Source organism: Babylonia areolata, chromosome 4, assembly GCF_041734735.1.
Source record: "Babylonia areolata isolate BAREFJ2019XMU chromosome 4, ASM4173473v1, whole genome shotgun sequence".
Lineage (NCBI taxonomy): Eukaryota > Metazoa > Mollusca > Gastropoda > Neogastropoda > Buccinidae > Babylonia > Babylonia areolata.
In genome coordinates this window covers 26,879,708-26,896,825 of record NC_134879.1, presented here as the reverse complement: position 1 = coordinate 26,896,825, position 17,118 = coordinate 26,879,708, and the positions used below count along the sequence as shown (strand labels likewise).

At 44.4% G+C, this 17,118-nt stretch overlaps 1 protein-coding gene across 1 annotated transcript in view; it reads right to left on the bottom strand.

The window, feature by feature from the left end:
- LOC143280992 (uncharacterized) overlaps nt 1-10,215 on the bottom strand; it is a 39,972-nt gene extending 29,757 nt beyond the window's left edge. The window contains exon 1 of the mRNA XM_076585845.1: nt 9,878-10,215. The gene's annotated coding sequence lies outside the window, so the exon portion shown is untranslated. The remainder of the gene's footprint in view (nt 1-9,877) is intronic.
- Nucleotides 10,216-17,118: the final 6,903 nt, after the last annotated feature.

The following is a 17,118-nucleotide window of genomic DNA, read 5'->3' as shown; positions in this document are numbered from 1 at the left end:
TCTTCGTTCGTGGGCTGCAACTCCCACTTTCACTCGAACGTACACGAGCGGGCTTTTACGTGTATGACCGTTTTTACCCCGCCATGTAGGCAGCCATACTCCGTTTTCGGGGGTAGTCACTCATTCAATAAGCCAGCTGATCCATCGGTGAACCAATCAGTCAGCCAGTTAACCAAACGGCCGGTCAAATCAGCCGGTGAAATCAGTCAGAGAGATTAGTCACCAGATTCAGTCAAATCTTAGTCATCGGATTCAGTCACATCACAGTCACATCACAGGCAGATGGCATCAGTCAGTTCGTCAGATTATTCAGCCAGATTAGTTATCAGATTCAGTCAGATCACAGTCTGTCAGAATGATTAGAATAGCCGGTCAGATTACATCGAGTCAAACTGTCATTCAGACCGGGCAGTCACATAAGTTTATCAGTCAGCCAGTCAATGACCCAATCAGTTTGGCTTATTGCCCAACACGTAAAGGGCTACCTCAGCCATCAGTTAATCAGTCAGCCAGTCAATGACCCAATCAGTCTGGCCTATTGCCCAGCACCTAAAGGGCTACCTCAGCCATCAGTTTATCAGTCACCCAGTCAATGACCCAATCAGTTTGGCTTATTGCCCAGCACGTTAAGGGCTACCTTAGCCATCAGTTAATCAGTCAGCCAGTCAATGACCCAATCAGTCTGGCCTATTGCCCAGCCCGTAATGGGCTACCTCAGCCATCAGTTTATCAGTCAGCCAGTCAATGACCCAATCAGTCTGGCCTATTGCCCAGCACGTAAAGGGCTACCTCAGCCATCAGTTAATCAGTCAGCCAGTCAATGACCCAATCAGTCTGGCCTATTGCCCAGCACCTAAAGGGCTACCTCAGCCATCAGTTTATCAGTCACCCAGTCAATGACCCAATCAGTTTGGCTTATTGCCCAGCACGTTAAGGGCTACCTTAGCCATCAGTTAATCAGTCAGCCAGTCAATGACCCAATCAGTCTGGCCTGTTGCCCAGCACGTTAAGGGCTACCTCAGGGCGGAAGTTCGGACATGTAACGGAAATGAACCGCCAGAAGCAGAACCACGTTCAAAACAACAAAACCTCGTTCAGTCTGAAATATATATATATATATATAAAGAAAAAAAGCAGCATAATAACATTAACAATACTGCAACTGCTGCTGCTGCTATTATTACTACTACTACGACTACTACTACTACTGCTGCTGTTACCACGATTACTACCACGACAACTACTACTAACGATGATGATGGTGATGATGATAATGATAACAGACATGGAAAAAAACAACAACAACAACAAAAAACAACAACACCAAAACCGGGAAGAACCACCGTCACAGTTCTAGCGGATCACATAGCCAGAGCCTTTCCCTACGAGATATCAACAGAGGGTAAAATGAATACGCTTACACTGCATGAAAAGAACGACACAGCTAGTTATCAATGATACGGAAGAGTTATGTTTAAAAAAAAATCATACACTGCCATAAAGGGCCAATGGGTTACTCACCGTTTATTAGACGCCAAAAAGTACTTCATTATGAAAGCGCTGGATGGGTGGGGGGGATGGGGGGCGGCGGAGGGAGAGCGAGAGAGAGAGAGAGGGGGGGGGGGAGAGATAGAGATAGAGATAGATAGATAGATAGATAGAGAGAGAGAGAGAGAGATAGAGAGATAGAGAGAGAGAGAGAGAGAGAGAGAGAGAGAGAGAGAGAGAGAGAGAGAGAGAGAGAGAGAGAGAGAGAACAAACGAATGAACGAACGAAAATGTTTTAATGAACCTTGGCCATGGACCACAATTGAAAACCAGGGGACAAGGGGTGGGCATGGGAAGGGGTATTATAACACTTGAATAGATCACACAATATCACAATGTTCATGGACCTGACATTAATTCTACTTAATTAGGTCTGAGTATATGATTTCTCCTTTTGATCGCATGGAAAATAAATTTTGATACTTGGCAATTTCTCTTCTTATTGTTTGATCGAAGAAGTGTACTGAGAGACATATTTAAACAGTCTTGAAGAAATATTCTCCGTAAATCAATATATACAGAACAAACAAACAACAAATGGTATTCATCTTCCAGTTGACCTTGGCAAAAAGGACGATGCTTTCAAAGATCATTTTCAGTGTACCTATTAACATTATTATTTAAAGGAAGCACATTCAATCTGGCCTGAGTCAACGCCAGAGAGAGAGCGAGAGAAAGAGGGAGAGAGAGAAGAATGACAGGGGAGAGAGGAACATGAAGAGTGAGAGAGAGGGGAAGAAGTGACAGAGAGAGACAGACAGACAGAGACAGAGAGAGAGAGAGAGACAGAGACAGAGACAGACAGACAGAGAGAGAGAGACAGGGAGAGAGAAGGATGACAGGGGAGAGAGGAACATGAAAACTGAGAGGCAGGGGAAGAAGTGTGTGTGTGTGTGTGTGTGTGTGTGTGTGTGTGAAAGAGAGAGAGAGAGAGAGAGAGAGAGAGAGAGAGAGAAAAGAGAGAAAGAGAGAGAGACAGAGAGAGAGAGATGGGGGGTAGAAGAAAGACAGGGGGAAGACGAACATGAAGATTGAGAGAGAGGGAAAGAAGTGACAGAGAGAGAGACACACAGACAGGCAAGCATACAGACACACAGAATCCCTCTGCTTCAATGCGAAACATGTATTTGACAGACACAATGTGAAGGGGACGGACAGGTTACTGGCATAACAGAACTATTACACAGGTACACTATTACCTATCGATCACACAGGTTACTGGCATAACAGAACTATTACACAGGTACACTATTACCTATCGATCACACAGGTTACTGGCATAACAGAACTATTACACAGGTACACTATTACCTATCGATCACACAGGTTACTGGCATAACAGAACTATTACACAGGTACACTATTACCTATCGATCACACAGGTTACTGGCATAACATAACTATTACACTGGTACACTATTACCTATCGATCACACAGGTTGCTGGCATAACAGAACTATTACACAGGTACACTATTACCTATCGATCACACAGGTTACTGGCATAACAGAACTATTACACTGGTACGCTATCACCTATCGATCACACATACACACACTCACATACCACTTTTACAGTCACCAAATCGAAGCGAGACTAATCTGATCATATAATTATATAACTCTTGATCTCGGAATGAACACAACACCACCACTACTTGAATAATTATGACCGGCCAATGACAGGCTTAATGATCAGTTATTGATACCCCGTGTTTCCCGCTGACCAGTCCATTGATTTGACCACTGAACTGACCACCGTCCCCTTCCCCAACGGTTTCTGAAATTACCCGACTGGACGGGTGATGGGGTGGATGGTGAGCGTGTGTTTGTTGCACTGGGTGGTGAAGCCAACAGTTTAACAGTACCCGGTGTTATTCTGAGAGCCATTCTGTAGACAGCCTGACAATTAAGCGGTAAAATGTTGATTGATTGACTAATGGTGGTCGATAATGACTATGCTGACTAGTGATGGTAATTGATGACGATAATGATGTTTGATGACGATATCAACAGGATAATGACTTACACCAATTAAAGCACCGATGATGATGGTAACGATAATAGGAACTACAACAGTTGTAATGAAGCGTGACTGAACGACACAGGAAACGAATGATAAGCGCCTTAAGGCAGCTGCTATTCCGCTCTAACCAGCTGGCAGCCTGTAGTGCAGACGACTCCATGTTTATAACAGAAAGCTGAGTTTGGCCCCTGGCCCAAAACAAGCATTACGTAAGTATCAGAAGTAACAACACCAACAACATGTCAACTACAACTACTACTGATGATGATGATAATGATGATGCTGTCTCTCTGTATGTGGTGTGGTGGCCTAGAGGTAACACGTCCGCCTAGGAAAGCGAGAGAATCTGAGCGCACTGGTTCGAATCACGGCTCAGCCACCGATATTTTCTCCCCCTCCACTAGACCTTGAGTGGTGGTCTGGACGCTAGTCATTCGGATGAGACGATAAACCGAGGTCCCGTGTGTAGCATGCACTTAGCGCACGTAAAAGAACCCACGGCAACAAAAGGGTTGTTCCTAGCAAAATTCTGTAGAAAAAGCCACTTCGATAGGAAAAACAAACAAAAGAAAAAACTGCACGCAGGTAAAAAAAAAAAAAAAAAAAAAAAAAAAAAGGTGGCAGGGTGGCGCTGTAGAGTAGCCGACGCGCTCTTCCTGGGGAGAGCAACCCGAATTTCACACAGAGAAATCTGTTGTGATAAAAAGAGAAATACAAATACAAATACTGCTGCTGCTGCTACTGCTGCTGATGACGATGAAGCGGAGGCCGAGTGACGGAGCGAGGAAAGCAGTCCTTGGATTGCAGGATACACACCACATCAATGCCGTCATTGCTCACAGCCCTTCATTCACCGGAATAGTCAAGGAAACCCCGCCCTTCTCTCTCCGTCTCTGTCTCTCTCTTTCCGGTGTCTGTCTCTCTCGGTCACTCTTTCTTTCTCTAGTGTCTGTCTCTGCGTCTCTGTATGTCTGTCTGTCTCGGTCTCTCTCTCAGTCCAGTGTCTGTCTCTCTCGTTCCGCCTCTTCCGCTAGCTGAGTGTCTGTCTCTGCCTCTCTGTATGTGTGTGTGTCTGTCTCGGTCTCTCTCTCTCTCGGTCTCTATCTCTGTCCAGTGTCTGTCTCTCTGTATGTCTCTCTCGGTCTCTCTCTCTTTCTCTAGTGTCTGTCTCTGCCTCTCTGTATGTTTGCCTGCCTCGGTCTGTCTCGATCTGTCTCTATCTCTGTCCAGTGTCTGTCTCTCTGTATGTCTCTCTCTCTCTCTCTGTCTGTCCAGTGTCTGTCTCTCTGTATGTCTCTCTCTCTCCGTCTAGTGTCTGTCTCTTTGTATGTCTCTGTCTGTCTGTCTCTGTCCAGTGTCTGTCTGTCTGTCTCTCTCTGTGTCCAGTGTCTGTCTCTCTCTCTCTCTGTCCAGTGTCTGTCTCTCTGTATGTCTCTCTCTCTCTGTCCAGTGTCTGTCTCTCTGTATGTCTCCCCCTCTCTCTCTGTCCAGTGTCTGTCTCTCTGTATCTCTCTCTCTCTCTGTCCAGTGTCTGTCTCTCTGTATGTCTCTCTCTCTCTGTCCAGTGTCTGTCTCTCTGCATGTCTGTCTCTCGGTCCGCCTCTTCCGCTAGTGTCCAGCTCTGTCTCTCTTTCTCCCTGCTCACGTGCCCCATGCGACATGCCATAGTTGAACAGTACATACACAAAGAACATTCAGTGAAAGAAACGACACAGTTTACTGTTATAGCATTGAAACAGTATTTACGCTTGTCATAAGTTCTCTCTCTCTCTCTCTCTCTCTCTCTCTCTCTCTCTCTGTGTGTGTGTGTGTGTGTGTGTGTGTGTGTGTGTGTGTGTGTGTGTGTGTGTGTGTGTAGTGTGTGACTTGACTTGACTTGACTTGACTTCATTTATTGTCATAAAATCCCAAAGGATTAATAGACACAACAAAAAACAAAGGGAGCAAAGAAATAAACGGTCATCTAATACACATGCACTGAAATACATAGTTGGCGAGTGTTTTTTGACAGTCATCGCAGGTGAATAAATCACTTGGTTTTAGGATATTGTTTTGTATTTTTCTAGAGATCACATTTGATTGATGATCATACTGCTGTATAATTGTGATTAGATGGTTTCTCAAATTATGAAATAAGATACACGTATCTAAGAAATGTAATTCATCTTCAACAACTTCACATATAGCACATAACCTCTCTTCTCTGGGAATGTTTGCAAATCTTCCTCGTTCGATGTTTAAATAATGTGCGCTTATTCTGAGTTGACAAAGAGCTTGTTTGTGAGCAGGATCGATTTTATCAGTTAGATAATTCTCAATTTGATAATCGTTTCTTTTAATTTTGTTGTAGAAGTCTAATCTGCTGTATTCAGTTTTTCTCTGTTTCCAGAATTGTACATATCTATTTCTTAGTTGTTGGCGTAATGTAAATTTAAGTCTGCTGTTACTAAAAGTCGACTGATTATTCCAAACATGACCTAATCCTACATTGTGAAGAATATTCTTTACAAATTGTATCCAGGGATTTTCAATTGTGTCTGGTTGGTTCATCATCGACATGATATGGCTATCCTTATGTGCATCCAGAATATGAGTCCAGTGGTCAAGAACTCTGCATGCAATATGAATTCCAACTGGAAATCTGCCCAGTTCTGCTAGAGTTGGCAGATTCATTGTTTTAGAATGTACCCCTAGAAGCAGTTTGCAAAATTTTATACGCATTTGTTCATGTGAATGTTTCGAAGAAATACAATTTCTAAAGAAATCTGTTATTCCTGTGTTGAATGAATTGGTAGTTTTAGTTTCAGCCCATGGGAACCAAATATCGGATCCATATGATAATATAGGTAAAACAAGCGAATCAAAAAGCTCTGTGTGTGTGTGTGTGTGTGTGTGTGTGTGTGTGTGTGTGTTCCACATATTAATGAGAGAAAGAAAAACAAGAAAAAGAAAAGAATTGCTCAGAGACTGAGAGAGGCTTCTGAAGACTTGAAAAGTGATCTGTTTCATTGCGTCACTTGGCACGGCGCTCCACAACAGGCACCACCCATTTTTAACTCTCTCCATACGAACGGCGAAAGAGACGACGTTAACAGCGTTTCACCCCAATTACCATCATCAAAATATTGCAAGCGGAAGGCTGTTATACTGAAAAGGCGAATGTTGACAAAGAATACCACAATTCTGACGACGGAAGCTAAAGGCTGGGTCATTCAGACACCCACTGGACATCCGAGGGGTCTGTGTAGTGGAGAAGAGAGGACTGGCCGTACTGAGTGAGTTAAAGAGTTGTCCAATGCTGGTCAAACGGATTGGAAACGGCATATCCACGTTATAACATTCAGATTCAAAAACTTTAATACTCAAGGATAAAGATTTCAGACATTGCCTTGTCTTCCAATCTGTCCTTGTGACAAAAACAACAATAACGATAAGACACAACAATAATAATGATGGCATATACTACTACTACTACTACTGCTGCTACCACCACCACCCCTACTACTAATGATAACAACAATAATCAACATCATCATTATAAAAAATAATAAAGGGAACACTGCCACACACCCACACACCTGCACACACTCATTCCTAAACACGCACACCCTTATGCACATACATATATGCACATATACACACATGCATGCATATGTCTACATGTACATGTATACATATATGTATACATATGCATATATAAACATAATTAGGTATCAAATCATATTGTAGTATATTTCAAATCATATTGTAGTTCATAAGATAATACCGTAGTTCATAAGAAGATGTGTAAGTATTATGAAGAAATTCGAAAGAAATGCTTAATTTTCAACGGTGAAAACTTAGAGAATACGAACCTACCAATACGCTTTTGATAGATGATGAAGTAAGAATAAGATCACTAGCGAAATTTATCGCCCAAGCTTGGGATTGTCGTAAAAAGAAATTATCTTCGGAAGCCTTAAAATTTATCGAAAAAACACTGTTACTCTGATGGCAGTTCCACAGTTTATAATTCTGAAAGACTTTCTAGAAAGTTGGATGGTCGAACTTTTTTTATTTTCCTTTTTAATCGTAACAGTATGTTGTGTATTTCATGATTCTGATGTTGCTGTTTGTCGTTGAATTTCTTTTTACACTTAGCAATGTGTCAACTTCTCTGTGAACCGCCGTTATTCTTTCGTTCATACATTGTTCCCCTTGCCAAAGGATAGAATTGTCAATGGCAATAAACAATGTCCGTGTCCGTGTCCGTGTCTCTTACCACTGGCGAGGCAGTAGCAAAACATGTTAAAGCAAAGGGACAAAAATATCCCCCTACTCTATGACTGTCTCTCTCACCCCCCCCCCCCCCATCCCCTCTCTGTCTCTCTCTCTTACCACTGGCGAGGCAGTAGCAAAACAAGTTAAGGCAGAGGGACAAAAATACCCCTCCACCCTATGACTATTTGTCTCTCTCCCTCCCCCCCCCCCTCTCTGTCTGTCTGTCTCTCGATGGCGAGGCACTAGCAATGAAAGTTAAAATACCCCCTCTCTCTCTCACACACACACACACACACCACCACCACCACCACCACCCGGATCCAGATATCAGATCAGGTACAAGCATACACGTAAATTTATCTGTATGTGTGTCAGAGGTAGGGGGGTGAAGATTTAAAAAAAAAGAAAGAAAAAAAAGACTCCACAGACTGTTTCGAGAAATTGGTAACATTGTTCAGTGTTCAAACATTACCAGATGAACCGTCTTGCTGGGGTGAGCAACAGAACTGGGGGGGAGATGGGAGGTGAACCTTGTCACTGTGTTTCTGTGTGCAGATAATTGAATGGCCGTGTGTCTAACATCTATGAGACATGAAATTCAACTCTCTCTCTCTCTCTGTATGATTGCGTGTATGAGTGTGTTTTGGGAGGGGGGGGGGGGTCATAACGACAGAAACCGTCTCTGTCAACAGGCTGGTTTCCACACACAAGACGCATGAGTCATTTTCTAATCCTGAGATAGTCCCCCCACCACAACCACCTTCCTACCCCTACTCTTCCTCTGCACAAGATAAACAGTGACCTGCATTATCAGTGTCTGCCAACTCTATCATTACCCCCTCCTTCTCAATCTCTCTCTATCTTTCTCTCTCTTTCACGCATAAACACTCATACACGCACGCACAGCCACAAACACATACACTCGCTCACTCAACACATACATACACACATACACGCACGCACATATACATGTGCACACACACACACACACACACACACACACACACACACACACACACACCACGCCCTTTCGCGTATCGAAATATGTCAAGTATGTCAGGATCCAGCACGCACACTAGGAGGACATACGATTATTATGGAATTAATTAAAAGTGTTCAGTGACCAGAATTTTGTGCACAGATACGGTTCAGTGGGTGTTAGGAATGAATAGATTGGTAATGGGTGAGCGGGCTGGTTTTGAGAAAAGAAAGGGTGTGGCATGTCATTCCAGTTCAAAGTAAACAATCTCTCTCTCTCTCTCTCTCTCTCTCTCTCTCTAGGCTCTGCACATACACGTACACAACTAGACGCGCGCGAACATACATGACAACACATGAATACACATGCATGCACACACACACACACACACACACACACACACACACACACACTCACTCACGGACTCACGTGCGTGCATATACGAACATACACATGCACGCACGCACGCACGTACACACACACACACATGCACGCACTCACGTACACCCACAAAAACGCATCCCAAGACCCTCCAAACCAAAAGACTGGCAGACTCATGTATGTTGCCTATACACTGAGTAAACATTTTATACACTTCAACACCTATTACATGTCTTCCAAGAATCACGAATCTGAACCCCCCCCCCCCCCCCCCCCCCCGCACCCCTACCCAGCCCCCCCACCCCCCATCCTCCCCCTCCACACACATCCCCACGTGAACCTTCAACACTTCCCCTTTCTCCCGTTTGTGTCATATGATGAGAAGTCTGTGTGACCCAAAGCCGGATCACTGCTCTTCTTCCTGCCAACAACACATGACCTATAGATACACGCAAGTGACAAGGAGACCTTATCCCCCCTCTCCTCACCCCCCTGCCCCAGCCCCTCCCCCGCCCCTCCCAACCATACTCACCTGCCAAAACAACGCACTGATACCTTTTGCTGTCAACGCAACATGCCTAAATGCAAAGAACCCTTCATATACTACTACGACACAACAAGCTGAAACGTAGTTCTAACCACGGGAGTAAATATTCACAATTAATTATCATGCCGTCTCCTTACCTGCTCAGTCGGATGGTTCACACAATTTTCTTTCAAAATCACTGTGTACAAAAATAAACTGCTTTCAAGTTTGCGAGACGCAACGTCCACACCACACACACCTCCCGCGAAAAAGTGGGTTTCGCTGAAGGCAAATTTCCCTTCCATCCAGGAATAATTCACATATTTATGAAGATAAACACTCTTCAACTGGCTGGTATGTGGAAGAACCGCAGTCCGGCATACGCAATGCACCATAACTAGCAAATTTCATCCATTTCTGAAGCGTCCAGACGATATTTTCGGAGCATCCAGTGCGTGTGTGTGAGACGTAAGTGTCACGAAGCTAGTGTGTGTGTGTGTGTGTGTGTGGACTGTTGTGCTCTGGACGCCACGGAGCTAGATTGTCCCCTCTGTTATTTCGCTGTGTGTGGTGACGTGTGCGGTGACGGATCTAGCTCTGTGGTCTCGTTTCCGTGGGCGGGTTTACACGAAGCGAAAATCTTGACGTTGGGTTGAGCGCTCAGCGTGCGTGCTTATTATGCACTGGCATGGATGTGTTGTGGGAAAGTGCGTGCGTGCGTGCGTGCGCGCGCGCGCGCGCGCGCGCGCGCGTGTGTGTGTGTATGTGTGTGTATGTGTGTGTGTGTGGTGTAGTGTGGTGTAGAGTTGTGTTTGTGTGTGTGTGTGTGCGTGCGTGTGTGTGTGTGTGTGTGTGTGTGTGTGTGTGTGTGTGTGTGTGTGTGCATACATGTAGGCTATGCATGCATGCATGCATGCATGTGTGTGCAATGTGTGTTTGGGTAGTGTGTGCGCGCGCGACTGAGTATGTGTGTGTGTATATGTGTGTGTTCTCATTCTTCATGATCTTCCTTTCAACGAAACCAACTCGTGTAAAACGGCCCCGCCAAGAAGTTGGCCACATGGAAAACATGTCACCCACATGTCACCCACATGTCACCGTGTCTTCCCCATAACGACAGTAGAGCTTTGCTGGCAGGCAGACTTTCCACAGTGTCCTGGTTTATTTTTCATTCCGTTGTTAACTTACGGCAAACTTCTGGCACAATTTTCGCTCTGATTTTAAATTCCACCTGTTTAAAATCTAGTCATGTGTGTGTGTGTGTGTGTGTGTGTGTGTGTGTGTGTGTGTGTGTGTAGTGTGTGCGTGTGTGTGTGTGTGTGTGTGTGTGTGTGTGTGTGTTGTGTGTGTGTGTATGTGTGTGTGTATGTGTGTGTGTTCTCATGCTTCATGATCACCCCTTCAATGAAACCAACTCGTGTAAAACGGCCCCGCCAAGAAGTTGGCCACATGGAAAACATATCACCCACATGTCACCCACATGTCACCGTGTCTTCCACATGACGACAGTGGAGCTTTGCTGGCAGGCAGACTTTCCACAATGTCCTGGTTTGTTTTTCGTTCCGTTGCTAACTTCTGGCAAACTTATGGCACAATTTTCGCTACGCCTGTTTAAAATCTAGTCGTGTGTGTGTGTGTGTGTGTGTGTGTGTGTGTGTGTGTGTGTGTGTGTGTGTGTGTGTGTGTGTGTGTGTGTTGTGTGTGTGTGTGTGTGTGTTGTGTGTGTGTGTGTATGAGAGAGAGAGAGAGAGAGAGAGAGAGATGTCAGTTTTAGGTGACGCAGCACGCACAATTAATTATGAATCAGCGGTATTCTTTATCGAAACGTCCAAGGACTCTCCTATCATTTTGTTGACTGCATGAAAGTTCGCTTACCTTTGAAAAAAAAAATCGCATATCACACACACACACACACACACACACACAGATAATCATGGCACACATGGGAGCTTTATTCTTCACTGAGTGTGATAAACAGCGGTTATTGAACTTTTCTCTCTCTCCGTCTCTTTCTCGGTGTGTTTGTCAGTCTGTGTGTGTGTGTGTGTGTGTGTGTGTGTGTGTGTATATATATATATATCTGCCTGCATTCTCTATTACCCTCGTGAACTATAAAAATTGACTGCTCTTTCTTTGTATCTGTGTTTACTTACTCCATTACCCTCAGGTACTAGAATCAATCCAACCTTTATTGCTTCACACACACACACACACACACACACACACACACACAGAGGAAGAGAGAACGTTTGAAGTCGTTCTCTCTCTCTCTCTCTCTCTCTCTCTCTCTCTCTCTCTCTCTAAGTCTCTGTTTGACTGTTGCCTCTCTCTCCCTGTCTGTCCGTCTCTCTGTATCATGCCTCTTAACCGGACGGACACAGATTAAGGAAAAAAAAAATCATGAACCAGTTGAAATGTTTTGCCTAGAGGCACATGGATGGCTATCACCGAACAATCAGCTGATATTGTAGCTGACCTTTAGTGTCAAACCAGAGGCTGTTCTAGTCCGCGACACAGACGGGGAATGGTGGTAAAGGGTTTACCTTGTGTGTACCTGTTGTCTTTTTGAAAAAAAAAAAAGAAAAAAAAAGAAGATATACGTGTGTGTGTGTGTGTGTGTGTGTGTGTGTGTGTGTGCAGATAATAAGGGATATATGGATACTAATCTTTTACTTACGTGTGACAGATCTTAGGGTACTGAGGTCTGAAAACGAATAGAATAATTTTGTAGTGCACGAGGGTTTTGTTTTTGGGTTTTTTTTGTGAAGGACAGGCTTCCCCCTAAAGACTGCAACACCTGTACATAACTTAAGCAAAAATAGCCATCATTTTTTTTTCTTGCTTTTCTTTTTCTTTTTGGTTACATTTCACTCATGTGATGTCTTGAGCGTTGTTGTATTTTGATGAAAGGCGCGGTAGCAATAAACTATCATCATTATCATTATTCTTATTGTTATCATATTTTTTTTCTTAAATTCTTCTTCTTCTTCTTCTTATTATTATTATTATTATTATTATTATTATCATCACTTTGACCTCCCAGTCCCAACACTCTCTTTGTGCTAGTGATGAGTTGCCGCCCTTAGGACACCACTGCAGATGAAATTGAGATCGTCGCCATGTTAATTATCAACCAAACAAATTACTTACGCTATCTCAGCGGCACGTGATGACAGCTGAGCGAATGGAAATTGAGGTGCACGCTTACAGACAAACATTACGTTACATGACAGGCCGAGTATTGATAGACGATTTGGTTGTAATTAGTGATGGGACCTTCTTCTTCTGCGTTCACTCGTATGCACACGAGTGGGCTTTTACGTGTATGCCCGTTTTTACCCCGCCATGTAGGCAGCCATACTCCGTTTTCGGGGGTGTGCATGCTGGGTATGTTCTTGTTTCCTTAACCCACCGAACGTTACATGGATAACAGGATCTTTAACGTGCGTATTTGATCTTCTGCTTGCATAAACACACGAAGGGGGTTCAGGCACTAGCAGGTCTGCACATATGTTGACCTGGGAGATCGTAAAAATCTCCACCCTTTACCCACCAGGCGCCGTCACCGTGATTCGAACCCGGGACCCTCAGATTGACAGTCCAACGCTTTAACCACTCGGCTATTGCGCCCGTCAGTGATGGGACCAAAGATTGCAGCGTCAGGATTTTTTTATTTGATTTCTTTTTATCACAACAGATTTCTCTGTGTGAAATTCGGGCTGCTCTCCCCCAGGGAGAGCGCGTTGCTACACTACAGCGCCACCCATTTTTTCTTTTTTCTTTTTTTCTGCGTGCAGTTTTATTTGTTTTTCCTATCGAAGTGGATTTTTCTACAGAATTTTGTCAGGAACAACCCTTTTGTTGCCGTGGGTTCTTTTACGTGCGCTAAGTGCATGCTGCACACGAGTCCTCGGTTTATCGTCTCATCAGAATGACTAGCGTCCAGACCAACACTCAAGGTCTAGTGGAGGGGGAGAAAATATCGGCGGCTGAGCCGTGATTCGAACCAGCGCGTTCAGATTCTCTCGCTTCCTAGGTGGACGCGTTACCTCTAGACCAACACTCCACCTGTTCGTTCCTTACCTCCCTTCTCCATCTGTCTCTGTCAGCAGCCGCCGGCAGCAGCTCACGTGTATGGAGTCCGGTCCATTGTTTGATGTTCTCATGCCAGTTCTTCCGCTGTCTTCCTCTTCTTCTCCCGCCCTCGATGGTGCCTTGCATGATTGTTTTCGACAGACTGGTGTGTCGAGTGTTGTGCCCAAACCTATCAGCTTGCGTCTCTTCACAGTTGAAAGGAGAGGTTCCTGAGGTCCAGCGAGGTTCTTAATTCTGCTCCGTACATATTCACTGGTCCTGTGCTCGATCCAGGAAATTTGAAGGAGCTTCCTCAGGCATTTGTTCTCGAAGGCCTGGACCTTCCTTTCAGTTTCGGCCGTCAGTGTCCATGCCTCGCAACCATACAGTACAATGGAGACTACCAGGGCTTTGTAGAGTTTGAATTTTGTGGAGAATCGGATGTTACTCTTCCACACTCTGTTCAGTTTGGTCATGGCTGCGGTGGCTGTGCCAATGCGAATTCTTTTTTCTGCTTTGCTGCTTCCATCCTTTGTCAGGGATATACAGACAGACAGACAGACAGACATACAGAGACAGTGATAAACACAGAGACAGAGAAGGCTCGTCACAGTAACTGCAGCCATAGTCTGCTGCTGCTGTGAAAATGATGAGACAAGAAAGTGTGGTGAGAATGAGGGGGGATAGGTTGTGGAGTGGGGGGTGGGTGGGGGTGGGGGTTGGGGGGGGGGGGGGGGCAGGGTTGTCTCTCTCTCTCTCCCCTCTGCAGTGGGACTGGCACGTCAGCCGTCAATCATGTTGTCAGTTTCCTTGTCAGCGGTCTGTACCGGTTGTCGGTATTTGACACTCAGATAGAAGTCACTGAATGATGAGAACGATGGTATGCTGCTGCTGCTGATGATGGTGGTAAATTTCCTCCTCCTCCTGCTTCTGATCATATAATGATGATGGTGATGGTGATGATGATGCTGATGCTGATGATGATGGGGATGATGATGATGATGATGATGATGAAGACGAAGAAGAAGAAGAAGAAGATAATAATAATCACAAGAACGATAATTTGATGAATGAATAAAATAGAAAAAGAAAAAGAAAGAAGAAACAAAGAATTAAGAACAAAACTAAAATAATAATAATAATAAAGAAAATCCCGATGAGCAGGTGGTGGTGAAGGATGAAGTCATATTGCTTGTAGCCCATCCAACCACAAAAAGCTCCATTTCCGGGCAAATCACTCGTTGGTTCATAAAACCATTCATGCGGACCACAAACTGACGTCAAAAGGTTGGTTAAAACAACGTCAAAAGAACGAGTTCCCTCAAGTCTCACTCGACCCGCGTAAAACTGAAACCACGTTAATTAACTCTCTCCATGCGAACGGCGAAAGAGACGACGTTAACAGCGTTTCACCCCAGTTACCATTATCAAAATATTGCAAGCGGAAGGCTCTTATACTGAAGAGGTGAATGTTGACAAAGAATACCACAATTCTGACGACGGAAGCTAAAGGTTGGGTCATTCAGACACCCACTGGACATCCGAAAGGTCTGTGTAGAGGAGAAGAGAGGACTGGCCGTACTGAGTGAGTTAAACATATTGTAACAGTGTTAAAAAAAAAAAATCAACAAAGTATGTCTCAGACCGCGTAAAATTCAAATCAAGTTAAAAACATTAATCTCCCTCAAGAACTGGAAGACGGTGTAGGGGGATGGGGCGTGGGGGGTGAGGGTGGGGGCCATCCCGGAACAGGATCTTCAAGGATCTAGCCGTAGTAAAATGTTCGTGCTTGATATCATGCACATCCCAGCAGATGTCTGACACTCGGAGACTGGTTGCACGGCACACACCGTGGAGGTTCTGCACCCTTCAGAATAATAATAATAATAATAATAATAATAATGGACATTTTTTTTTTTAGCGCTTTCCTCCCTTAAAGAGGGCTCAAAGCGCTTTACAATTAACATCAAACACACACACACACACACACACACACACACACACACACACACACACACACACACACAAGCGCGCGCGCAATAACTCACAAAAGAAAGAAGAAAAATAATGATTTAGCGCACAATAATATAAAACAGATTCAGAGACTACGCGTATTACACACACACACACACACACACACACACACACACACACACACACACAACGAAGGAGAGAGAGAGTTTGCATGGCTTATAACTGAAAAGGTATGGAAGGTCTATGGATAGGCGTTTTCAAAAAGATATGTTTTCAGACCAGTTTTGAAAGACTGAAATGAAGGAGAGAGTGGCGAAGATCGTGAGGTAAACTGTTCCAGACATAAACGAATGTGTCAGATAAGAATGACTCGTGCGCAGCCTGCAGAGGACCGTTTCCTGTTTCCTGTAATGGAAGGAAGAAATCATTGAGGTCAGGACGGCTCTGAAACAGCTTTTTGTTTCTCAGCAGATTCCATTCCTCCCGCCAAAGGCATCCGACACAGGAATGGACTATTGGCTGAATATTCGTTCAAGGTAAAGTGGCATGAGTAAAACGGTTCCTGATCTACGGCGCTCTTTGCCAGTCGGTCAGCCACGTCGATCCCTCGAGTGCCTACGTGATCCGGAACACAAGCCAGAGCGTTCGTTTATTTATGTATAGTCTGTTCATCTAAAATGATGATATTAGACTGAAAATAAATGATATTATCATTATTATCATTATTATTATTATTTGGATTATTATCATTTCTATCATCATGATGATAATTGTTATTATTGATTAGAAATCATCATTTCTGTATATTCAAATGTAAAGGGTGCGGTTGAGGTGGAGGGGGGAGGGGTTGGGGGCGGGGGGGAGAGGGGGTACGGGGGCGGGGGGAGGGGACTGAGGAAGGAAGAGAGAGAGAGAGAGAGAGAGAGAGAGAGAGAGAGAGAACAGAATGTGGAAAAGATATAGTACAATATATAAAATGGAGAGGGTGAGTGTCAGTGACTGGAGAAAGAAAAAACCCCCAACCCCCCCCCAAAAAAAAACAACAACAAAAACCCACACATAATATTGAAAGGGGGTGTGTGAGAAGGGGGACGGGGGGAAGCGGGATTTGGCCAGAACGATGTTGTTTGTTACCTTCCTTTTTATGGTACGTGTAGATTTTGTGGAAATCCACCAGCATAAGGTGGTGAATGTTTCGGCCCGGCAATGGATGGCTTGAAGAGCACAAAGAGAGAAAACCCCAATAACTTTATAAAAGGAGATTCTTGGACCAGCTTCAAAGCAAGAGCCAGGACAGTAAGTTCAGCTGTGTCAACAGAACTATCGGATCGGAAGGAAGACGTTCAGTGAA